Source organism: Giraffa tippelskirchi, chromosome 2 (assembly GCF_054371585.1).
Source record: "Giraffa tippelskirchi isolate mGirTip1 chromosome 2, T2T-mGirTip1v1.2.pri, whole genome shotgun sequence".
Classification (NCBI taxonomy): domain Eukaryota; kingdom Metazoa; phylum Chordata; class Mammalia; order Artiodactyla; family Giraffidae; genus Giraffa; species Giraffa tippelskirchi.
Window position 1 is genome coordinate 124,848,889 of NC_137276.1, and position 21,303 is coordinate 124,870,191.

At 37.8% G+C, this 21,303-nt stretch overlaps 1 protein-coding gene across 1 annotated transcript in view; it reads left to right on the forward strand.

The window, feature by feature from the left end:
• The first annotated feature begins 9,058 nt into the window (after positions 1 to 9,058).
• MME (membrane metalloendopeptidase) overlaps positions 9,059 to 21,303 on the forward strand; it is a 310,407-nt gene continuing 298,162 nt past the window's right edge. Inside the window, exons 1-2 of the mRNA XM_081532121.1 lie at positions 9,059 to 9,187; positions 16,887 to 17,068. The gene's annotated coding sequence lies outside the window, so the exon portion shown is untranslated. The remainder of the gene's footprint in view (positions 9,188 to 16,886; positions 17,069 to 21,303) is intronic.

The following is a 21,303-nucleotide window of genomic DNA, read 5'->3' on the forward strand; positions in this document are numbered from 1 at the left end:
TTGACATGAATCAGCCATGGGTTTACATGTGTTCCCCTTCCTGGACCCTTCACCCACCTCCCTCCCCATCCCATCCCTCTGGGTCATCCCATTGCCCCGGCCCTGAGCCCTTGTCTCATGCATCGAACATGGAATGGTGTTCTGTTTCACATATGATAATATACATGTTTCAATGCTATTCTCCCAGAACGTCCCACCCTCACCTTCTCCCTCAGAGTCCATAAAATTGTTCTATGCATCTGTGTCTCTTATTCTGTCTCGCATATAGGGTTATCGTTACCATCTTTCAAATTCCATATATATGCATTAGTATACTGTATTGTTGTTTTTCTTTCTGGCTTACTTCACTCTGTATAATGGGCTCCAGTTTCATCCATCTCAGTAGAACCGATTCAAATGTATTTTTTTAATGGCTGAGTAATATTCCATTGTGTATATGTACCACAGCTTCCTTATCCATTCGTCTGCTGATGGACATCTAGGTTGCTTCCATGTCCTGGCTATTGTAAACAGTGCTGCGATGAACATTGGGGTACACGCGTCTCTTTCAATTCTGGTTTCTTCGGTGTATATGCCCAGCAGTGGGATTGCTGGGTCATATGGCAGTTCTATTCCCAGTTTTTTAAGGAATCTCCACACTGTTCTCCATAGTGGCTGTACTAGTTTGCATTCCCACCAACAGTGTAAGAGGGTTCCCTTTTCTCCACACCCTCTCCAGCATTTATTGCTTGTAGACTTTTGGATAGCAGCCATTCTGACTGGTGTGAAATGATACCTCATTGTGGTTTTGATTTGCATTTCTCTAATAATGAGTGATGTTGAGCATCTTTTCATGTGTTTGTTAGCCATCTGTATTTCTTCTTTGGAGAAATGTCTGTTTAGTTCTTTGGCCCATTTTTTGATTGGGTCGTTTATTTTTCTGGAATTCAGCTGCAGAAGTTGCTTGTATTTTTTTTTTTTTGCCCATAATCAAAACTTTATTGAAAAACTGACACCAAAATAGGAGAGCGCTGCTGTATACCTTACAAAATTAAATGTAATTACATTATCTTGGTAGATTAACTGGAATTACTGAACTGATAAGGCTTTCTGCGATAGAACACAAATTCAAGAAGTATATTTTTGAGATTAATTGTTTGTCTGTTGCTTCGTTTGCTATTATTTTCTCCCATTCTGAAGGCTGTCTTTTCACCTTGCTTATAGTTTCCTTTGTTGTGCAAAAGCTTTTAATTTTAATTAGGTCCCATTTGTTTATTTTTGCTTTTATTTCCAATATTCTGGGAGGTGGGTCATGGAGGATCCTGCTGTGATTTATGTCGGAGAGTGTTTTGCCTATGTTCTCCTCTAGGAGTTTTATAGTTTCTGGTCTTACGTTTAGATATTTAATCCATTTTGAGTTTATTTTTGTGTATGGTGTTAGGAAGTGTTCTAGTTTCATTCTTTTACAAGTGGTTGACCAGTTTTCCCAGCACCACTTGTTAAAGAGATTGTCTTTCTCCATTGTATGTTTTGCCTCCTTTGTCGAAGATAAGGTGTCCATATGTGCGTGGGTGTATCTCTGGGCTTTCTATTTTGTTCCATTGATCTATATTTCTGTCTTTGTGCCAGTACCATACTGTCTTGATGACTGTGGCTTTGTAGTAGAGCCTGAAGTCAGGAAGGTTGATTCCTCCAGTTCCATTCTTCTTTCTCAAGATTGCTTTGGCTATTCGAGGTTTCTTATATTTCCATACAAATTGTGAGATGATTTGTTCTAGTTCTGTGAAAAATACCATTGGTAGCTTGATAGGGATTGCATTGAATCTATAGATTGCTTTGGGTAGTATACTCATTTTCACTATATTAATTCTTCCAATCTATGAACATGGTATATTTCTCCATCTGTTTGTGTCCTCTTTGATTTCTTTCATCAGTGTTTTATAGTTTTCTATATATAAGTCTTTTGTTTCTTTAGGTAGATATATTCCTAAGTATTTTATTCTTTTTGTTGCAGTGGTGAATGGTATTGTTTCCTTAATTTCTCTTTCTGTTTTCTCATTATTGGAGTATAGGAATGCAAGGGATTTCTGTGTGTTAATTTTATATCCTGCAACTTTACTATATTCATTGATTAACTCTAGTAATTTTCTAGTAGAGTCTTTAGGGTTTTCTATGTAGAGGATCATGTCATCTGCAAACAGTGAGAGTTTTACTTCTTCTTTTCCTATCTGTATTCCTTTTATTTCTTTTTCAGCTCTGATTGCTGTGGCCAAAACTTCCAAAACTATGTTGAATAGTAGTGGTGAAAGTGGGCATCCTTGCCTTGTTCCTGACTTTAGGGGAAATGCTTTCAATTTTTCACCATTGAGGATAATATTTGCTGTGGGTTTGTCATATATAGCTTTTATTATGTTGAGATATGTTCCTTCTATTCCTGCTTTCTGGAGGGTTTTTGTCATAAATGGATGCTGAATTTTGTTAAAGGCTTTTTCTGCATCTATTGAGATAACCATATGGTTTTTTTCTTTCAATTTGTTAATGTGGTGTATTACATTGATTGATTTGCGGATGTTAAAAAAACCTTGCATTACTGGGATAAAGCCCACTTGGTCATGATGTATGATCTTTTTAATATGATGTTGGATTCTGTTTGCTAGAATTTTATTAAGGATTTTTGCATCTATGTTCATCAGTGATATTGGCCTGTAGTTTTCCTTTTTTGTGACATCTTTGTCTGGTTTTGGAATTAGGGTGATGGTGGCCTCATAGAATGAGTTTGGAAGTTTACCATCTTCTGCAATTTTCTGGAAGAGTTTGAGTAGGATAGGTGTTAGCTCTTCTGTAAATTTTTGGTAGAATTCCGCTGTGAAGCCGTCTGGTCCTGGGCTTTTGTTTGCTGGAAGATTTCTGATTACAGTTTCGATTTCCGTGCTTGTGATGGGTCTGTTAAGATCTTCTATTTCTTCCTGGTTCAGTTTTGGAAAGTTATACTTTTCTAAGAATTTGTCCATTTCTTCCAAGTTGTCCATTTTATTGGCATATAGCTGTTGGTAGTAGTCTCTTATGGTCCTTTGTATTTCTGTGGAGTCTGTTGTGATCTCTCCATTTTCATTTCTAATTTTGTTGATCTGATTCTTCTCCCTTTGTTTCTTGATGAGTCTGGCTAATGGCTTGTCAATTTTGTTTATCTTCTCGAAAAACCAGCTTTTAGTTTTGTTGATTTTTGCTATGGTCTCTTTTGTTTCTTTTGCATTTATTTCTGCCCTAATTTTTAAGATTTCTTTCCTTCTACTGACCCTGGGGTTCTTCATTTCTTCCTTCTCTAGTTGCTTTAGGTGTAGAGTTAGTTGATTTATTTGATTTTTTTCTTGTTTCTTGAGGTACGCCTGTATTGCTATGAACCTTCCCCTTACTATTGCTTTTACAGTGTCCCATAGGTTTTGGGTTTTTGTGTTTTCATTTTCATTCGTTTCTATGCATAATTTTATTTCTTTTTTGATTTCTTCTGTGATTTGTTGGTTATTCAGAAGCGTGTTGTTTAGCCTCCATATGTTGGAATTTTTAATAGTTTTTTTCCTGTAATTGAGGTCTAATCATACTGCATTGTGGTCAGAGAAGATGCCTGGGATGATTTCAATTTTTTTGAATTTACCAAGGCTAGATTTATGGCCCAGGATGTGATCTATCCTGGAGAAAGTTCCATGTGCACTTGAGAAAAAGGTAAAATTGATTGTTTTGGGGTGGAAAGTCCTGTAAATATCAATTAAATCTAATTTGTCTATTGTATCATTTAAAGTTTGTGTTTCCTTGTTAATTTTCTGTTTAGTTGATCTATCCATATGCGTGAGTGGAGTATTAAAGTCTCCCACTATTATTGTGTTATTGTTAATTTCCCCTTTCATACTTGTTAGTATTTGCCTTATATATTGTGGTGCTCCTATGTTGGGTGCATATATATTTATGATTGTTACATCTTCTTCTTGGATTGATCCTTTGATCTTTATGTAGTGTCCTTCTTTGTCCCTTTTCACATCCTTTATTTGAAAGTCTATTTTATCTGAAATGAGTATTGCGACTCCTGCTTTCTTTTGGTCTCCATTTGCATGAAATATGTTTTTCCATCCCTTCACTTTCAGCCTGTGTGTGTCCCTAATTTTGAGGTGGGTCTCTTGTAGACAGCATATATAGGGGTCTTGTTTTTGTATCCATTCAGCAAGCCTTTGTCTTTTGGTTGGGGCATTCAACCCGTTTACATTTAAGGTAATTATTGATAAGTATGATCCCGTTGCCATTTACTTTGTTGTTTTGAGTTCGTGTTGAAACATCCTTTCTGTGTTTCCTGTTTAGAGAAGATCCTTTAGCATTTGTTGGAGAGCTGGTTTGGTGGTGCTGAATTCCCTCAGCTCTTGCTTGTCTGTAAAGCTTTTGAATTCTCCTTCATATGTGAATGAGATCCTTGCTGGGTACAGTAATCTGGGTTGTAGATTATTCTCTTTCATTACTTTAAGTATGTCCTGCCATTCCCTTCTAGCCTGAAGGGTTTCTATTGAAAGATCAGCTGTTATCCTTATGGGGATCCCCTTGTGTGTTATTTGTTGTTTTTCCCTTGCTGCTTTTAATATTCGTTCTTTGTGTTTGATCTTTGTTAATTTGATTAATATGTGTCTTGGGGTGTTTCGCCTTGGGTTTATCCTGTTTGGAACTCTCTGCGTTTCTTGGACTTCTGTGACTATTTTTTTCCTCATTTTAGGGAAATTTTCAACTATTATCTCCTCGAGTATTTTTTCATGGCCTTTCCTTTTATCTTCTTCTTCTGGGACTCCTATGATTCGAATGTTGGGGCGTTTCATATTGTCCCAGAGGTCCCTGAGGTTTTCCTCATTTCCTTTGATTCTTTTTTCTTTTTTCCTCTCTGCTTCGTTTATTTCCATCATTCTATCTTCTACCTCACTTATCCTATCTTCTGCCTCCGTTATTCTACTGTTGGTTCCCTCCAGAGTGTCTTTTATCTCCTTTATTTCATTATTCATTCTATATTGACTCCTTTTTATTTCTTCTAAGTCCTTGATAAACATTTCTTGCATCTTCTCAATCCTTGTCTCCAGGCTATTTATCTGTAACTCCATTTTGCTTTCAAGATTTTGGATCATTTTTATTATCATTATTCTAAATTCTTTTTCAGATAGATTCCCTATCTCCTCCTCTTTTGTTTGGTTTTGTGGGCATTTCTCATTTTCCTTTACTTGCTGAGTATTTCTCTGCCTTTTCATCTTGTTTAGATTGCTGTGTTAGGCGTGGCCCTTCTGTATTCTGGTAGTATGAAGTTCCTCTTTATTGTGGAGGTTCCTCACTGTGGTTGGGGTTGGACAGGTGGCTTGTCAAGGCTTCCTGGTTGGGGGAGCTTGTGTCGGTGTTCTGGTGGGTGGAGCTGGATTTCTGCTCTCTAGAGTGTAATGGAGTGACCAGTATTAATTTTTGAGATGTCTATGGATTTGGTGTGCCTCTGGGCAGCCTGTATATTGATGCTCAGGGCTATGTTCCTGCGTTGCTGGAGAATTTGCATGGTATGTCTTGCTCTGGAACTTATTGGCTCTTGGGTGGAGCTTGGTTTCAGTGTATATGTGGAGGCTATTGGATGGTCTCTTATTAATTAATGTTTCCCCTGGCTTTCAATCTTATTCTTGCAGTAGCCTCAAGACTTCTCCTTCCATACAGCATCAATAATAAAACTTTTAGGTTGATGGTGAAAAGATTCTCCACAGTGAGGGATACCCAGAAAGGTTCACTGAGTTACATGGAGAGATGAGGTGGGGGGGGGGGGTTGAGGTGACCAGGAGGGGAAGAGGGGAATTCAAATGTGGAGAGAGCAATCTAGCCAGTAAGCACTTCCCTCTGTGCTTTCCACAGTTTGGAACCCTCAGAGTGGTTCACAGAGATACATAGAGAGGGGGGAGGAAGGTAATAGAGGTGAGCATGAGTAGAAGGGAGGAATCAAGAGGGGAGAGAGAGATCTGGGCAGTATCCTGTTCCTGAAGTGTCTTCCGGTACCTAGAACACCCTCAGAGATTCGCAGAATTGGGTTGAGAAGAGAAGGAGGAGGGTGGGATATAGAGGTTCCCTGGGGGAGAAGAAAGAGCATCAATAGGGGGAGAGAGTAATCAGCCCAGTGATCACACTCCTGAGTAAAAATGGGTCCTAAAGATTGGGTTCCTAAATGTACAAAATTGATATCAAATATGTAAAACAAAGATTAAAAATCTAGAGTAGAGGTTAGACTCTTATAAAACTTACAATATAAAAAAAAAGAAAAAAGAAAACAGTGTAAAAAGAAAAAAAACAGTAAAACAGTAAAAAAAGAAACAGTAAAAAAAGTAAAACAGGAAAAAAACCGTAAAAAAAGAAAACACAAAAGGTATAAGATATATGTATGCAGTTTTGCTTCAAAATTAGGGTTTTTTTTTGCAAGTTAATAGTGGGTTATGAAAATGAAAGTTAAAAGTGTAATAGAGGACTTGAAAAAAAAGAAAAGAAGAGAAAAAAAATTTTTTTTAATTTAAAAAAAAAATTAAAAAAAAAAAATAATAATAGTAAAAAATATATATATCCCGGACTTTCTCTGGAGCTGTTGTGAGCAGTGTGGAGTCTGCTCAGTTTCAGATAGATCCTTGTTCCTGCTTATACTTTTCAAGATCTATAGGTCCTTTTCAATGCAGTCGGTATTAACTACAGGGATTTTAATCTGTTGGCCTGTCCCTTCCAAAGCGCTTCCCTCTGTTTATTTGGCTTCTGTTTGGAGGTCTCTTCAGTATCTAATTTCCGCCCTGCAACAGAGGGGTGGAGGTGGTCTCTTTAGGTTCGCTTGTTCAGTCGTGCTGTGGGGAGGAAGGAACACTGCAACCTGGCGTGTGTGTGGTGAACTCGCAGTGTCTCGGCCGCACTGGGTTCGCCCCCGCTCACGGCGTGTGTGCTTTCCCTGTCTACCCTGCTCAGGCTTCAGGTTACTCGGCCGGGGAGTGGGCCGGGGAGTGGGCCCTGAGATGCGTGCACTTCCCAGGTCTAAGCCGCTCATGTTCAGGCTCCCGGTTACTCCATAAAGGCGCAGACTCGGTTTCGCCTACGGCTTGTGCTGTTCCCGGTCGGAGCTGCTCAGGCGGCCAGGAACTCGCTCTGTAAAACAAAGATTAAAAATCTAGAGTAGAGGTAAAACAAAGCGTTTTGGCGAACGCGCTCTCCCCTGTTGGGGCGGTGCGGCTTATCACCTCCCTGGTCCCCGCCTCGGTGTACGGGTGCGCCCGGCTCCGGTGTGCTTTGTGTCGGTTCTGGGGAGCTGGTCTCTGGCTGCGACCCTCCCGGCGGCTGTCGACCCTCTGGGATCTCAGGCAGTCTTTGCTTAGAAACTGGGAGCCTGTTTGCAGTTTGGTAGGGGGTGCCCTCAACTTTTAGGATTTTAAATAGCTCAGCTGGGATTCTATCACCTCCGCTAGCTTGTTGGCAGTAATGGTTCCTAAAGCCCACTTAAGTTCACACTCCAGGATGTCTTGCTCTAGGTGAATGATCACACCATTGTGTTTATCCAGGTCATCAAGACTTTTCTTTGTACAATTCTTCTGTGTATTCTTGCTGCTTCTTAACATCTTCTGCTTCTGTTAGGTCTATACCCTTTCTGTCCTTTATTGGGCCCATCTTTGCATCTTTGTCTGACTCTTTGCAACCCCATGGAGTGTAGCCCACCCAGCTCCTTGGTCCATGGAATTCTCCAGGCAAGAATATTGGAGTGGGTTGCCATTCCCTACTCCAGAGGGTTTTCCAGGGATTGACCCAGGGGTCCTGCATTGCACGCAGATTCTTTACCATTTGAGACACCTGGGAAGCCCAATTCAGTTAATCATATACATATATCTATTCTATTTCAGATTATTTTCCTATATAGGTTAATACAGAATATTGAATAGAGTTCCCTGTGCTGTATGGTAGGTCCTTGCTATTTATCTGTTTTATGTATAGTAGTGCGTATATGTTAATCCCAAACTCCTAATTTATCCCTCCCCTACTTTCTCCTTTGATAACAATAATTTGTTTTCTATGTCTATGAGTCTCTTTCTATTTTGTAAATAACTTGTATATATTTCTTTTTAAATTCCACATATAAGAAATACCATATTTGTCTTTCTCTGATTTACTTCACTTAGTATGATAATTTCTTGGTCCATCCATTGTGCTGCAGATGGAATTATTTTATTATTTTTTATGACTGAATCATATTCCACTGTCTACACTAACTTTAAATCCATTCACTTTGCACTCTCTCCACTAACAATCCTAATCTAAGCCAGTTATATCTTGCCTAGATTACTGAAGTGAATTCTCAAGTGATCTCCTAATTCTACTCTCGGTTCTCACATAGTATTTAAAAATAACTCTGTTGTTTAGTTAAATGAGCTTCACTGCTTAACCCTTCCAACAGATTTCTGTCCCTACCCCACTTAGAGTAAATTCACACTTTTAGCTCTGCTCACAAAGTATACAGATGCAGCTTGAGCCTGTCTATCAGTATCTTTCTCCTCTTTCCCCACCACCTCCAAACACACTGGCTATTTCCTTACTTCTCAAGTAGGTCAATGTTTTTCACTGTTTGAGTGTCTGCATTAGTGATTTGCATTTTCTGGAATGCTCTTTGCCCAGTTTTGTGCATGGAAGTTTCCTTCTTGTATTTTTATCTTACCTGAAATAGCAGTGTCTCAGAAATCTCTGATCAGATAGGCACTTCATATTTACTATATACCACGCTTCTTTTCTTCTCTCTACAGAACTCACTATTTTTGAAGCAATGAAATTTATTAAATTTTGATTATACAGCACTCACTATTAATCATTTTATTTTGAGATATTTATTAGTCTATTTCTGCATTCTATTAGAAATATTTTGAGAGCAGAAATATTGACTCTTTTAAAATTACTCAGTTACAGAAAAGTGTCAGCACATGGTAGACAGTCAAAATTTGTGAAATGGGTGATGAGTTATAATTGTAACACTCTACCTTAAAGATTTGTACTTAAATCCAAGTTTGTCTGATTTTAGCATGGTGACATCTGTGTCTGTATGATGGAATAACAGAGATGGGGATTTATCTCCCACATTGCACAACTAGAAAACCATACAGAATATATGAAACAACAGTTCTCAGGCATTGAACAACAGATAACACAGGTCAGTGGTTTGTAAGAAAAGGGAAACAAGTAAATTGAGACCTATGAATGCTCTCAGAGCAAGTTTCTGAATGTCAACAGAAGGAAGACAGAATGTGGAAGACTTGCTGAGTTTAAGAATTTAAAGTTCAGGAAAAGCCAAGATAAATAGGATTTGCAAGGCTGAGTACCAGGAAGGAGAGAACTGTATGAAGGGAGTGTAGGAGATGTGCTGAAATGTCCCCTCAATTTACTGGCTCAGTGTTGATCTGCACCTGTGTATTAGGAAGCAGCCCAACACTGGTGAAAGAATCACTGGAAAGGAATAAGCAAAATAATGCCAAGAGTGTACACAGGGACAAGCATAGTTTGTACTCCCAGCAGCTAGGGTAGAAAGCCTTACTAGTATGCAGAAAATTTGTCAGTCCTAATAAAATATTGCCTCAGTGATGGGGCCAAATTAAGCCTAGACTAAAGACTGTCCAGAATCGCTTTAACAAACCTTAAAAGCAAGGTTGCAAAGGACCAAATTGTTACAAGTAACATGCTGAGTGACAGAAAAATGCCCAATAATATTTAAAGGAAAGAAAAAGTAAAAAAGAACACCAAATATTATAAATACACACACAAATGAGACTCAGAACAAGCAATTTTAGAAAGGAAATAAATGTCCCCTTGGTAACCAAAAATTTATTTGTTTTGTCTGTGAGTCATTTCTGTTTTGTAAATAAGTTCCTTGGTATCATTGTTTTTAAATTCCACATATAAGTGATACCATATGATATTTGTTTTTCCTCTTTTTCACTTTACTCAATATTTCTCTAGGTCCATTCATGTTGCTGTAAATGGCATTATTTCACTCTTTTTTATGGCTGAGTAATATTCCACAGTGTGTGTGTATATATATATCACATCTTCTTTATCCATCACCATTGATTGATGGACATTTAGGTTACTTCCATGTCTTGGCTATTGTAAATAGTTCTGCCATGAACACTGAGGTGCATTTATCTTCAAATTTGAGTTTTCTTCAGATACATGCCCAGGAGTAAGATTGCAGGATCATACAGTAACTCTATTTTCAATTTTTTAAAGAACCTCCATACTGTTTTCCATAGTGACTGCAACAATTTACATTCGTACCAATAGTGTAGGAGAGTTCCCTTTTCTCCAGACCCTTTCCAGCATTTATTAATGGAGACTTTTTGGTGATGGCCGTTCTGAGTGGTGTGAGGTGATACATCATTGCAGCTTAGATTTGCATTTGTCTAGTAATAAGGAATATTCAGTATCTTTTCATGTGCCTATTGGCCATCTATATGTCTTCCTTGGAGAACTGCCTGTTTAGACTGCTATTTAGACTTTGGAACTGCCTATTTTCTCCTCATTTTTTAATTGGGTTTTTCTTTATATTAAGCTGTTTGAGCTGATAGAATATTTTAGAAATTAATCCCTTGTCAGTCACATCATTTGCAAATATTTTCTCACATTTGGTGGATTGCCTTTTCATTTTGTTTATGGTTTTCTTTAAGCACAAAAGCTTTTAAATTTAATTAGGCCCCATTTGTTTATTTTTGTTTTTATTTTCATTATTCTAGGCTCTTGTTCAGTCGCTAAGTCATATCCAACTCTTTGTGACCCCATGGACTATAGCCTACCAGGCTCCTCTGTCCTCCACTATCTCCTGAAGTTTTCTCAAATTCATGTCCATTGAGTCAGTGATGGTATCTAACCATCTCATCCTCTGCTGCTCCATTCTCCTTTTGCCTTCAATCTTTTCCAGCGCAAGGTCTTTTCCGATGAGTCAACTCTTCACATCAGGTGGCTAAAGTATTGGAGCTTCAGCAACAGTCTTTCCAGTGAATATTCTGGGTTGATTTCCTTTAGGATTGACAGCTTTAATCTCCTTGCTATCCAAGGGACTCTCAGGAGTCTTCTACACCACAATGTGAAAGCACCAAACTTTGGTGCTCAGTCTTATTTGTGGGCCAATTCTCACATCCATATGACTACTGCAAAAACCATAATTTTGACTATACAGCCCTTTGTCAGCAAAGTGATGTCTCTGCTTTTTAATACACTGTCTAGGTTTGTTATAGCTTTCCTTCCAACAAGCAAGCATTTTTTAATTTCATAGCTGCAGTCACCATCAGCAGTGAATTTAGAGCCCAAGAAAATAAAATCTGTCACTGCTTTCAATTTTTCCCCTTTTATTTGCCGTGAAATGATGGGACTGGATGCCATGATCTTAGTTTTTTGAATGTTGAGTTTTTAGCAAGCATTTAATGCTCCTCTTTGATCTTCATCAAGAGGTTCTTTAGTTCCTCTTCACTTTCTGCCATTAGATTGGTATAATCTGCACTTCATAGGTTGTTGATATTTCACCTGACAATCTTGATTCCAGCTTGTGCTTCATCCAGCCCAGCATTTCACATGATATACTCTGCATATAAGTTAAATAAACAGGGTGACAATATACAGTCTTGTACACCTTTCCCGGTTTTGAACCAGTCAGTTCAGTTCAGTTCAGTCACTCAGTCGTGTCCAACTCTTCAGGACCCCATGGACCACAGCATACCAGGCCTCCCTGTCCATCACCAACTCCCGGAGCCGAATCAAACTCATCTCCATTGAGTCGGTGATCCATCCAACCATCTCATCCTCTGTCATCCCCTTCTCCTCCTGCCTTCAATCTTTCCCAGCAACAGGGTCTTTTCAAATAAATCAGCTCTTCGCATCAGGTGGCCAAAGTATTGGAGTTTCAGCTTCAACATCAGTCCTTCCAATGAACACTCAGGGCCGATCTCCTTTAGGATGAACTGGTTGGATCTCCTTGCAGTCCAAGGGATTCTCAAGAGTCTTCTCCAACACCACAGTTCAAAAGCATCAATTCTTTGGTGCTCAGCTTTCTTTAGAGTCCAACTCTCATATCCATACATGACTACTGGAAAAACAATAGCCTTGACTAGACGGACCTTTGTTGGCAAAGTAATGTCTCTGCTTTTTAATATGCTATCTAGGTTGGTCATAACTTTTCTTCCAAGGAGTAAGCGTCTTTTAATTTCATGGCTGCAGTCACCATCTGCAGTGATTTTGGAGCCCCCCCAAATAAAGCATGACGCTGTTTCCACTGTTTCCCCATCAATTTGCCATGAAGTGATGGAACTGGATGCCATGATTTAAGATTTCTGAATGTTGAGCTTTAAGCTAACTTTTTCACTCTCCTCTTTCACTTTCATCAAGAGGCTCTTTAGTTCTTCTTCACTTTCTGCCATAAAGGTGGTGTCATCTGCATATCTCAGGTTATTGATATTTCTCCAAGAAAACTTGATTCCAGTTTGTGCTTCATCCAGCCCAGTGTTTCTCATGATGTACTCTGCATATAAGGTAAATAAGCAGGGTGACAATATACAGCCTTGATGTACTCCTTTTCCTATTTGGAACCAGTCTGTTGTTCCATGACCAGTACTAACTGTTGCTTCCTGACCTGCATACAGATTTCTCAAGACGCAGGTCATATGGTCTGGTATTCCCATCTCTTTCAGAATTTTTCACAGTTTATTGTGATCCACATAGTCAAAGGCTTTGGCATAGTCAATAAAGCAGAAATAGATGTTTTTCTGGAACTCTCTTGCTTTTTCTATGATCCAGCGGATGCTGGCAATTTGATCTCTGGTTCCTTGTCTATTCTAAAACCAGCTTGAACATCTGGAAGTTCATGGTTCACATATTGCTGGAGCCTGGCTTGGAGATTTTTGAGCATTACTTTACTGCCGTGTGAGATGAATGCAATTGTGGGGTAGTTTGAGCATTCTTTGGCATTGCCTTTCTTTGGGATTGGAATGAAAACTGAACTTTTCCAATCCTGTGGCCATTGCTGAGTTTTCCAAATTTGCTGGCATATTGAATGCAGCACTTTCACAACATCATCTTTTAGGGTTTGAAATAGATCAACTGGGATTCCATCACCTCCACTAGCTTTGTTTGTAGTGATGCTTCCTAAGACCCACTTGACTTCACATTCCAGGATGAGTTGTCCCATATCCGGTTCTGACTGTTGCTTCTTGACCCACATACAGGTTTCTTAAGAGAGAGGTAAAGTAGTCTGGTACTTCCATCTCCTTAAGAATTTTCCATAGCTTGTTGTGATTCACACAGTCAAAGGCTTTAGCATAGTCAATGAAGCTGAAGTAGATGTTTTCTGAAACTCCCTTGCTTTCCCCATTATCCAATGAATGTTAGCAATTTGATCTCTGGTTCCTCTGCCTCTTTGAAACCCAGCTTGCACATCTAGAAGTTCTTGCTTCACTGTGGCCTACAAATCCCCCCTAAAAATACTGCTGTGATTTATGTTGAGGAGTGTTCTGCCTATGTTTTCCTCTAGGAGCTTAATAGTATCTGGTCTTACATTTAGGTCTTTAATACATTTTGAGATCTTTTTTTTTAATAGGGAGTTAGAGAATGTTCTAATTTCATTCTTTTACATGTAGTTGTCTAATTTTCCCAACACCACTTATTGAAGTGGTATTTTTTGCATCCTTTGTCATAGATTAATTGATCATGGTGCATTATGCTTAGTCTCTCAGTCATGTCTGACTCTTTGTGACCCCATGGACTGTATAGGCTGCTAGGCTCCTCTGTTCATGGGGATTCTCCAGGCAAGAATACTGGAGTCAGATGCCCTGCCCTCCTCCAGGGGATCTTCCCAAAACAGGGATCAAACCCAGGTTTCCCACATTGCAGGCAGATTCTATACTGTCTGAGCAACTAAGTGTGTGGATTTATTTCTGGGCTTTCTATCCTTTTCCGTTGATCTATGTGTCTATGTACCAGTACCATATTGTTTTGACTTACCATAACTTTACAGTATAGTCTGAAGTCAGGGAGCATGATTCCTCTAGCTCCATTTTTCTTTCTCTAGATTGTTCTGGCTATTCAGGGTCTTCTGTGTTTCCATTCAAATTTAAACTTCTTTTTATTGTTCTATGAAAAATGGAACTGTTAATTTGATAGGGATTGCATTGAAACTGTAGATCTCCTTGGGTGGTATGGTCATTTTAATAATATTTATTCTTCCAGTCCAAAACACAGTATGTCTTTCCATATGTTTGTGTCATCTTCAGTTTCTTTCATCGCATCTTACAGTTTTAGTAATACAGAGCTTTTGCTTCTGTAGGTTTGTTCCTAGGCATTTTTATTCTTTTTAATGTGATGGTAAATGGGATTGTTTCCTTAATTTCTCTTTCTGATATTTCATTGTTAGTGTACAGAAATGCAACAGATTTCTACATAATAGTTATATATCCAGCAACTTGATCGAATTCACTTATGAGCTTGAGTTTTCTAGTGGTGTCTTTAGGATTTTATGTTTAGGCAAGCATTTATAGGTCTAGTTCTTTCTTCTAGTTTGGATTCACTTTATTTATTTTTCTTGTCTGATGGCTGTAGCTAAGGACTTACAAACCTATGTTGAATAAAAGTCATGAGAGTGGGGAATCTTTGTCTTATAATTGATCTTAGAGGACATGCTATCAGCTTTTAACCATTGAGTATTTTGTTAGCTGTTGTTGTTCAGGCACTCAGTCGTGTCTGACTATTTACGACCCCATGGGATGCAGCACACCAGACTTCCCTGTCCTTCACAGTCTCCCAGAGTTTGCTCAAACTCATGTCCATTGAGTTGATGGTGCCATCCAAACATCTGATCCCCTGTCCAACCCTTCTCCTCCTGCCCTCAATCTTTCCCAGCATCAGGGTCTTTTTCAATGAGTCAGCTCTTCGCATCAGGTGGCCAAAATATTGGAGCTTCAGCTTCAGCATCAGTCCTTCAAATGAACATTCAGGGTTGATTTCCTTTAGGATTGGCTGGTTTGATCTCCTTGCTATCCAAGGGACTCTCAGGAGTCTTTCCTAGCACCACAATTCAAAAGCATCAATTCTTCAGCCCTCAGCCTTCTTTATGGTCTCACATTCATACATGAGTACTGGAAAAAACATAGCTTTGACTAGATGGACCTTTGTTGGCAAAGTGATGTCTCTGCCTTTTAATATGCTGTCTAGGTTTGTTATAACCTTTCTTCCATGGAGCAAGCTGTGGTTTTGTCATATTAATATATGGCCTTTATTGTGTTGAAGTATCTTTCCTCTGTGCCCACTTTCTGAAGACTTTTATCGTAAAATGGATGCTGAATTTTATCAAGAACTCTTTCTGCACCTATTAAAATGATTATATGGTTTTCATTCTTAAATTTGTTAATGTGGATTGGTCTGTGGTCTGTGGATATGGAAAAATCCTTGCAAACCTGGGGTAAATCCCACTTGATTATGGTGAAGAATAGGTGTTAACTCCTTTCTAAAGTGTCTTTAAAGATGACTATTTCACTTAAAACTATTACTAACAGGCATATTTGACTTTACATCCTTCATTTTATTTTTCTTTCCTTTGGGTTTAATATTTTGTGATACAGTCTCTTTTATTTGTTTTTTTTTACCCCTGTGACTGCATCATAGACATCCTCATCCACTAACCCAAATCAACACAACATTCCTTAAGTAATCGGCAGGGTACAGATCATCTAATATTTTCCCTTAGTGTTTGCTTTTGCCCATTAAAACACATCTCTCCATTTACAAATGAGTTTAAAGACACATCTGTTGATTTTTTTACCATGATAGTTAAAGAAATTAAAGCAATTTTATCAACTCGTACTCACCAGTATAGTCCGTTGGTTTGCTTATTTGTGAATTCTTCATTTTAATGCATTTTTTGGTGTGACTAGAATACACTTGCAAATAAATTTTTTAGAACAGACACATGCAGACTTTTGAATCATGTATTCAAGCCTATTTTTCTAAAATGATATGTGAAAAGCTTAATTGAATATTTAATTCTTAGTTCACAATTTTATATTCAATACCTGTTAATAATATTTTTTATTGCTTTCCTATATCCAAAATTTCTAAAAGAGAAGTCTGATATCACTTGTTAATCTTTGTGTTGATCCACTTCTTTTACTTGCAGGATGAATGATCTTTTAAAATCATTGAAAATGATTCACCAGTATTACCTCTCTCTCCTTCTCTGTCTTGTCTCTCTCGTCTCTAATGGACAGTGAGTTTCTGAATTAAGAACCATGTTAATTCATTAAAGTATTTTAATTCTTGTATTTCTTCAAATATTTTTTCTGTTTTGTTTTTCAGAAAATCAAGTATCCATGTATTGGAATCTAATGTCTATTTTATAATTCTCAGTTAAGAATTTTTTCTTGATATTTTTAAAATGAAGTTCTCAAGTCAGTTACTGATTCTATTTTCTGGATGTGTCCTGATTTAAAATTAATTCTTTTATTTTAGAACAACATTTTTCTTCACTAGTTTTCTCCTTAGTATTGTTGTATTTATTGATGGATCATTTTACATCAAATTTTAAAGACATTTGGAATAAAAAATTTCCACATCATCTTCAGTTTTCTTGATAATGCAATACTGTTATGGTTTAGGCTTGTCTCCCATCTTAGGAAATGTAATATTCATTTTAGGAACTTTTTTTGCTTTATCAGATTTTCTTTTATATTTTGATCTGCTCATAACAATAATAATAACAGTTGCCGCCATCCTTACTGGTACTACCATATTATTGCTATGACTACTACCAATACAACTACTCCTGCTAATTATCACCACCAAAAGTTAACCCTTTTTAAATTATTCTTTATTTCTAGGCCCTGCATCAAAATTCTATTAGCAAAAAAAAAAAAAAATCCAATTCAGAAGATTCAAGAAATGTTTACCCAAGTAGCCTTTACAGAGCTGTGGTCAGGACTAAGGAAACCAATAAAGGATGTTGAGAAGCCCAGAGACCAGCAACAATGGGGAACACTTATGGCTTCCTTGATATGAAGAGGTAAGAGAAGAAAAATGGCATTGCTTGAGAACTAATCTGGGGGACCAAACAGAGAATAACTAGCAGAGTCATGTGCTAAATATCTTAAATATGTTATGTCTTTTAATATCCACAAGATAATACTACTATTACTTGCACTGTATATATGAGAGTATAGAGCACTATATAATTTGTCCAAGGCACAAAGCCAAGAAGATGCAGAAGTAGTCCTCTTAACCATCCCTCTAACTTCAGAATCCATACTCCTACCTTCTGTAATATAATTTGTTCATCAAAGTTTTAAGGAGCCCCCTTTATGCCAGGTGCTGCCAGAGGTACTGGGCATAGAATGATGAACAAAGTCATATGGTACTTTCCCTCATGCAACTTCCTTAACTTTGACTGGGGGCATACCTACATGTTCTGCTCAGTTCAGTTCAGTTGCTCAGTCGTGTCTGACTCTCTGCAACCCCATGGACTGCAGCATGCCAGGCCTCCCTGTCCATCACCAACTCCCAAGGTTTACTCAAACTCATGTCCATTGAGTCAGTGATGCCATCCAACCATCTCATCCTCTGTCGTCCCCTTTTCCTCCCACCTTCAATCTTTACCAGCACCAGGGTCTTTTCCAATGAGTCAGTTCTTCACATCAGGTGTCCAAAGTATTGGAGTTTCAGCTTCAACATCAGTCCTTCCAATGAATACTCAGGACCGATCTCCTTTAGGATGGACTGGTTGGATCTCCTTGCAGTCCAAGGGACTTTCAAGAATCTTCTCCAACACCACAGTTCAAAAGCATCAATTCTTTGGCGCTCAGCTTTCTTTAGAGTCCAACTCTCACATCCATACATGACTACTGGAATAAACCATAGCTTTGACTAGACGGACCTTTGTTGGCAAAGTAACGTCTCTGCTTTTTAATGTGCTGTCTAGATTGGTCATAACTTTTCTTCCAAGGAGCAAGCATCTTTTAAATTCATGGCTGTAATCACCATCTGCAGTGATTTTGGAGGCCCCCAAAATAAAATATGTCACTGTTTCCACTATTTCTCCATCTATTTTCTATTTTCCTTAAAATAAGGAGGGAGACATCTCCATGACTCCCTTCAGATCTTCCTCTTCACAAACTATATAGATGGAGGTTTGCAGGCTTAAGTTCTTATTCATTTTCTGAGGACCAAAGGAAGGAAAGTGGGGACATAGGTAACGTGGTCAAAGAGATTTCTCCTGCTGTTTCCCTCAGGGTTTATTGGAAGTCCAGGCTCCACATTTAGCAAGCCTGACATGCCACAACAGTACAGGTGGTGGTACTGGGAATTGGTTTGTTCTCCTGCTTCAGTCTGTCCACTTCTGAATGAAAAGTCAGCCAGATTGACATTCTATACCTCTGTTTTTAGTCCTTGAGTGTTTGGTCATTCGTTGTCTGAAGTTTGTTTCACTGTAGACCTGCTTTTAGATCATAACCCCTCTCAAGTAAGAACCTGCTTAGTTTAGGGCTTTCTCAGATTCTGGCTGAGTTGTAGTTGAGGAATTGACTCAAGACAATATTTCTGTTCTTTCCCACAGTCCATTCATGTTTATAGACTACACCTCTCTAGATAGTAGGGATTAATATTTTTAAAGCCCTACATATTCATGTGTTTGCTTGTTTCTGCAACATTTTTATTTCTTTCACTTAAGTGACAATTATTGTTCTGTGTTGAGAAACTAGTGTCCTGTGTAAATCAGACTGAACTTATATCTTGATGATGTTGTTGGGTTTTTATTATGAGGTTAAGACCTTTCTAAAGGTCAGCACAGATGGTTTTAGTTGTTCTTTTTTTAAAAAGTTCTTTTGGTTAGCTTTACTGCTATCAGGGAGGGGAGCTCTTGTAAATGTGTCTTTATGCCTACAAATATCCCACACCTGTTTGAAAGGATAAATGTTTTGGAGAGAATTTAGCTATAGCAAATAAAAGAAGAATGAGACCAAGCTCTCCTAATAGGTGACTGAACAAAGAGAAAAATAAGTAAGGTAGTATAATACAGCAGTTATTTTGAAAGAATGAGTTCATATTTTCTGTTCTTGGATTTGAGAAGAGAATAAGATGTTAAAAAAGAAATTTCCTGCGTGTAGCTGCAAATACGGACTTGTACTCAAACTCTAGGGCTGGCCTCAATGAGAAATGGGACAAATAGAGCAAATTGAGGGAGGAGAAGAAAATCTTGGGAAACAGTACAGAGCGGGAATAGGAACTGTATTTAACAAAGGAGATAGGAAGATAATGCGTATAGTGTTGGCCTATAAAAGTGCCCTATAATACTTCTTTTGAAGTATTTTTTAAGAGTTTAGCATCAAGAAATCCTTTGTCTCCAGGTTACAGATTTTTTCTGCTATCATTGATATTTCTGCCTTCTTTATTTTGTATATGCTTTGTCTTTTCCAATTAATTTAGGCACACTTTCGTTATTAAGACAACATTCAATAATGTAGCAATTCTGACTGGATGTCCTTATTAAAACAAACCTAAGTGTTGTACAACATAAAACCTCCATCACAGAATGAAAGTTAACAAGTCATTTTCATAGGAAATCTGTAATAGACAAATTTATGCTCCATGATTATTAACCCGGAAGTCTGATTTCTAAAATAAAAATCATTTGCACGCTATTTCTCATTTGATAACCAGATAGCTTTCATGATGCTAATTCTCTTTTGGTAGCAATGGTTACAGACAAGATCTGCTGGTCACAGATGCACTTCCCTACTCTAGGACTTCTATTCATTTGTTTAACATACTTTAATTAAGCCTGCCTCTATAATATAGTTTCCCAGGTTCCAAAAACAATTCAAAGATAATATCAGAAGAGTCTCTGTCTTCAAGGAGATTACTTTACAGGGATTATTAATAGTCATTGGAATCAATTTTTAAAATTACTTTGTTTTTGTTGAAGTCTTTTGGTATCTTTAGAACCTATGTAACAATGTAGAAAAAATTGTCATTTTCCAATTGAAAAATCTAATTAATTCATTCAAAGGAGAAAAGAAACATGAATTTAGGAACAAGGGAAATTAAACTCTTACCTTTCAAATTGAATGCTTCTCTCAGAAGGTATATCTGACATTAAAGGAATCATCCTTGAAGAATATTAGCATTGAGTCATAATGCTCTTCAATGGTTGATAATAATTTTTTTTAAATATAATTAATGATTATTTAGTGAGTCACTAATATAGGCCCTCATTTTGTCCAGTGCAATGCTAGATATGAGAGAATTTTAAAGTAATTATCACATGAATTAAGAACCAGAAGTAACATACAAAGTAAATTTAAATACACAAAACAGTACTTTATTGTTTACAAAGCATAGTCATGAACATTGCCTTATTTGATTATATATTATTGTCTCTTTTGAGCTGGCATAAATACCATAGAGTAGACAATCATTATTCAGTGGGGCAGATTAAAATGTTGCAGAAAGCAAAGAAGAGCAAAACCAGTTTGGACTGGAGTAGCAGGGGAATTTTCCTTAAAATTGCAATGTATTGTTCTCTATCTTTCAAAATTCTCTTTTCCTAGCTAGATGCCTCAATGTTCTTTTTTAATTCAGTTGTAATGTAGATTTGAGTGAACAATTAAGGGGGAAGTAGGTACTATTAAAGGCAAGTCTATAGGAAACAAAATAACATTCTTATAAAAATCATCATTGAAAGGAGTACAAAGAAGAGGTGACTATATGCTATTTCTTTTAGAGCTACTTCCTCATTTCCACTAAATCCTCTTTCTGGATTCCTTTCTGCACTGAGCATGCTGTGGGCCAAGGCTGCTTTCTCATGAATGTCCTGTTCTGGTCATAACTCCTGCCAGGAATGTGAGGAAGTGTTGTTTAGATCAACCCAGACAATTATGTGCTTTGTGCACATGTTTAACTAGACCAGTGATCAGAAATGACATTTTACTGCGAAATGACAAATTTGGATAGGGTGAGTGAACATTCCCTTGGTCCCTTTAATTCTCTCTGGGCCAAACAAAATAACTAAACACACATGCATACACAGCTGAAAAGTGCTTTTAAATACCTCAGGTTTTTGTATGTTTTTAAAAAATTTTCCCAAGACAGCTTGTACAAACCATTGCATTTTAATAATGGTGGCGGTAGTGACTTAAGTGCTGAGGTGCCTGTGCTCATCAAAGTTCTCTCCCAAGCCTCCCTCTGTCCCTCTCCTGTTTCTGCCTTTCTGTGTTACATTGCAGGCCTCATGTGTGCAGGTCACAG